This window comes from Eurosta solidaginis, chromosome 1 (genome assembly GCF_040869045.1).
Source record: "Eurosta solidaginis isolate ZX-2024a chromosome 1, ASM4086904v1, whole genome shotgun sequence".
NCBI classification, from domain to species: domain Eukaryota; kingdom Metazoa; phylum Arthropoda; class Insecta; order Diptera; family Tephritidae; genus Eurosta; species Eurosta solidaginis.
Genome location: NC_090319.1, coordinates 297,596,331 through 297,601,772, shown reverse-complemented (window position 1 = coordinate 297,601,772; position 5,442 = coordinate 297,596,331). Strand labels below are relative to the sequence as shown.

General features: G+C 39.7%; 1 pseudogene; it reads left to right on the top strand.

Moving 5' to 3' along the window:
• The first annotated feature begins 1,189 nt into the window (after positions 1 to 1,189).
• LOC137240745 (eukaryotic translation initiation factor 3 subunit I-like) lies at positions 1,190 to 5,286 on the top strand (annotated as a pseudogene).
• The last annotated feature ends 156 nt before the right edge of the window (positions 5,287 to 5,442 follow it).

Sequence of the window (5,442 nt, the reverse complement as noted above, 5' to 3'; positions counted from 1 at the left end):
CTCGTCGATCGTTTCATTCGGCCTCTGCTTCCTCTCCGTCAATTCCCTTAGAACCTCGAAATCAGTTTGTTGCGACGCAAACTGACGCCGGAGTGCATGTTGTAGGGTTGGCAAATCGTTTCTACCATGGGACCGGATATAGAGCCAGTACCACTCACGCGCCTCGCCACCCAGTAGTTTGTGAAAGTCGCGTATGACCTCGCCCTATGAACACCCGTATTGTTCTTTTAGATATTCTAACCTAACAATAAAATCTTCTGCCGTCATGGTGTCACGATTCCCTTGGAAGCTAATGCCCCACTTCTCGATGTTAAGATATGATCTGACGAACTCCCTGTTTTCGTGTGCCACTGTTGCACGATGTTCTGTAGAGATAGCCGCGGGTGCACCTGCATCCCCAATTGGTTGTTGGCGAATTGGTCGTGGGTCGTGGCGAGTGAAGGCATGTGTTGCCGTATACGATGTGGGCCTATTATTGCTTCTCATTGTTTGAGCGTTGGTTGGGTTCTCCTGTATCGCAAACCCATTTCTGGAACGCCTGGAATCGTAGAATTCCATACTGGAGTTATGTCTCCTTCTTTTATTTTTATTACGCGACCCATTACTCCCTATTCCTGCATCTGTGTCTCTTACCGTTCTAACCAACTCCGGTATGATATCGCGCATTTCATTAACAATAGCGGTTTTTGCCTCCGCCATCATCTCCCTCAAAATTGGTTCCATATCTTCCCGAATATCACGCGAGCCGTTTTTAGATGAGCGATTGGGTTCGCCATTGTTGGACACGATAGGTGGGGGAAAGTACAGGTTGGGCGGTGGGGCCACTATTGGCCGTGCTGGCTGGAACTCTTTTGGTGGCTTTGGCAATGTGCCTGTATTTTTGTTGGTTTCTATCTGTGTGCTATTTGAGCTTTCCTCCTGTCTTGTATCGCCGCCCATGACTCCTGCATTGTTACCCCCTCCTATGCGATCCGAGAGATCGATAAAAGCCGGGTCGTTTCTACTAGGCTCGTTAGGCTGTAACATGATTTTATTTCTGTTTGTATATCGGAAATTATAAGGGGCTGGTCTACGATTCATTAGATTACGCAATTTTTTTCCTATACCGCTTTTCACCATCTATGACTCAACACTAAATAGTTTCGAATTTACTTTCTTAATTTCACTGTATATGTATGAGGAGGTTCAGATGACTCGAGGGCAACCAAAAAAAAAACTCGGGTTCGGTGAGGAATCCCAGGAGCAACAGTTACGTTCCGGTGAGGATGTATAGAATTGTATATGCTACCAAAAAAAATATCAAAATAAAAAGATCCTAAATAGGGGGCTCGTTATGCAGCACAAGCTTTACATGCCTAAATGATTGTGGCCATAACATTTTAAAAACTGAATTCGCAGCTACTTATTTCATAACTAAAAGAAGGGACTTCCAATTCTCCTGATTGTAACACAAAAAAAAATTATGTAGATTGTGTTGTATTTGAAAAAAAAAAAAGGCAAAAAAAAATCAATTGAAAAAATTTACATAGATGCGAATGGCCTGACCTTCTTGGTTTGGCTATGTCATCTCTGGGCTATTGATAGGATCTACCCATGTGATTCCATCCTTCCGTATCGGTGCGATTGGGTTCCTGAAACTAACACCACTTCCAAGTCACCAATTTGGACTGATGGGCACACAGATGCAAACCCGTTTAGTTGGATGATGGTGCATCTGGTGAATTTACCTTTAGCTAGAAATATTTCTTTTGAGAGAGTGAGCTTTGATCCTTTTCGCCGGATTAGATGGTTAAAATCCACGGAGTATTTGCTCATTTGTGGGCGCCAATTTCAAGCTAAGGCGCAGGTGTTGTACCCTATGGTTTAGTTTAGGTGTTATAAATATAGGTATATACTAAATTTCCTACTTCCGGTTGTGTGTGGTATATACTCCATGACACCATTTTTCTTTTGTTTGGGCGCCATAATTAATAATTGTAACGTACACCTTGAAAGTGTATCCGGGATCCTCAACCCTTTTGCCACATTGATGCGAGGCGGATGTTACAATCATCATCCTCATACGCCTCCATACATCCCACCAGAAGCCCACCCTACCTCGGACCGCTCGTTTATTTCGGAGTTCAGCAGGTCCCCTTTCTTACCTTTGCTCCTCGCGATTCCACACTACCTACCCTTTCGCCATCATCCCCATCCCCAACCGATTAAATCAGCAAACCATATTCCAATTTCTTTTCATGCTTTAAACAGGTATATTAATACGACAAGAAACATGCTTAACAGATTTATCTTTTTACAATTATATATTAAACAGACATTTATATTTAATCTCGAATGCCTACGCATAACACATATGTATAAGTGGATTTACAATTCTACAGCATATATATATATTATTTTAAAATTTCTTCAACGAATTCTCTTTAAGTGATTTATTCATCATGAGTTCGGTCAAAGCAACAAAAAATTACACCATACAAAAAAAGATTTTATATAAAATATCTTAAATTTTCTCTTTTCTTCTGTGTCAGCACAAAATAAAACCAAACCCTTCGCCTGGCTCAAGATGAGCGTTACTTTTAATGAAACACCCAAATCCTACAGCCTACCTAAAAGAGCTCTCTTCGGTGGAAAACGGATATTTGGGGCAGCTGGATATTTCAGCAATCAGGAAACTATTGCAGTCTTGGCACTCTGGTTTGGTGATTTCGTGTACCCGACTATCACCAATTTGACATCAAATACCAAAAAATTACAACATCAATTAATACAATACGTATACACATATATATATATATTTTTTTTTTTTATCTTAAAAGAAACTGCCTTCATTTGCTTGTTGGGTTACATTAACCAAAAGCTTTTTTATAAGAATTTTGCTGTCTTCACCTCACGTGGTTTTAGAGGCACTGTTGTACGCCTGTATGCTGGTGAAAAGTGATTGTGGTAGATTTCCGAAAAAAATTTTCCAGGCGCAGACCAAAAGCTTTTGTTTATTGCGAGGTGGTGTTCAACTAACAGATAGAAACTATATTTTAAACTGAGTACAAAAAGGCTGGCGCTTTTGCGCCCGTTTGGCGTTCATGCACCTCGCGTAGCCTTCGAGGGTGCAATTGACTCATTAATATGTGAAGAAACCCAACAAACACAGCCAAGTTTATTCTCGAACGTAAGTTATCACCTTACGCGGTATTTGAGGTGAAGTTGAGGAATTTTGAACACTTTCTATATATAAAATTGTATTTCGTTCATTTTTATTGCAAAAAAAAAATATGTACAATTGTTATTCGAGCAACTGCATACCATAAATAGGTATACCTCAGGTATGAAAATGAATACCAGCAAAGAAAATTAATGGCCGTTGATCCCAAATAGAGAATAGCCTTTGCGATGATGTAGAGAATTAACGTTAAAGATTTGAGGAAGGAATTTGATCTCAAGGGCATATCGAGTCGGCATTAAACTAAATTGTTTGTTGGGAATTTCGTAACCCCGGCTACTGATAAAATTATCCAAAAACAAAATTTTACCAAAAAGAATTTTACCGGAAGAAAATTATGAAACGTTTGCCTGGGGCTCGCAGAAAGACATTAGAAATTTAGTGACAAGTCACCGCAATAAAAATTTTAGGTACATGAACCCCCAAAAAGGCGCAAAAAAAAAGAAGGGACAATATGTCTCAAAAAAAAAAAATTTAATCCACCGACTTACCACTGTTTAACTGCTGTCCCTGCGTATTTCACATCCATCATGCGCATTAGCCAAAAACTCTGTAATTTTCGTGCCGGCCGGAGTCCTAGGCCTTTAGCCTTGAAAATAGCATTTTTCCGGACGACCGCGGGTTTCTTTATGGGCGTTTTGCCCCGCCGCACATAAATTTTGAACACCAAAAAAAAACACTACGATTTTGTTCTTACTGGACCTCGCGCCAGGGATATATGTATATCTATACAAATTATTAAAATCGTTTACGCGATCCTGCGCACAGTCGACATAATCAACTTTAATGACACAGCTATTCTATTCTTTTAATGGTAACTAACCCCTTTATATTGGCAATAGCTAAACAGCAACACCGTTTATAGTTGCCGTTTCTATTGTTTTACATTCCAGCCAACAACGACCATGTCTTCCTATATCCATCCTTTTCCTAAGCCCTAGACCACCGTACCTACATTTCGTCATATGGCAACCTTCTGGCATAGAGCTTTTAACTTTTACTTGTGGTGAGAAAGTTGTTGCTGTCATTTGTTTTGACATTTCACGGCACAGACCGGCATTAAAAAAAAACAAACCCCACATAAAATATATAAATAAAATATATAAATATATATAAAGTCGTAGGCGAGAACATGCGGCTTCAGTCACTCTGGCGAACAAGCAGCCCCTCCACGGATAAAGATATGGGACAAAATCCAGAACGGAGGTTCGCCATTGATGCACGCACAGCAGATGAAAGCACTGCCGAGCAAAGCCCATTGCTACGTATACCAATGCTGGCATCTACAATCACATCTATGCTGTGGGGACCCTTGGATGAAACAATAATCATAGAGCACGAAAATGGCCAAATTTCTGTTTGGGATATACGGGAGGGTGTTCGTGAGATTAATTCAATAAATGATCATACGGCTGTTAAAAACGATATGCAGATAAATAAAGATGGTATTCTGTTTGTTACTGCATCCAAAGATGCAGCAGCGAATCTATTTGACTTGAAATCACTGATGTGTCTGAAGACCTATAAAACAGAATGGCCTGTACACTCGGCTGCAATCAGCTCAATTATAGACCATGTTGTCTTGGGTGGTGAACAAGACGCCATGGAAGTGACAACAACATCAACCTGGTGTTTTTCCATGACGGCCACCCCACCCTATGCATCACGATCGGTCCAAGGTAGCGTATATCTTGCGGACGCCCAAACGTGGGGAACACCCACCCTGACAAATTTTGAATTCCCGTTTTCGGTTTCGTGGTCCTGGGTCCAAAGCGCGTCTTTTGACACCTCTCCTCATATTTTTGGACGCGTTTTAGTAGTTAAAGTAAAGTATTACCTCTTGCGGGACTATGAAAAGTTTTACACCCGCTTTCTCCTTTCTAACGTTGCACAAACACCACTTTCCGATTTTTAAATACACAAAACATAAGAAAATTATTTTTTTTACAAAAATTTCCAAAACATTTAAAAAACACTGTGTATTAATAAATTTTCACATCAAAAGTAAATAAACAAAAGATGTAAACAGAAACAAAATTTAACATTTTATAACTAGTTTCGAATGAAAAAACATATAAAATGCAACTCTGGTGCTTTTACCTGATTATTGTACCATGCCAAGTCCTTTTATCTTCGATAATTACTTGAAAAAAATAGTGTCGATTATTTTTCTTATCGATAAGCCGATAAAGATAAGTTAGAAATAGGCAAAATACAACGCT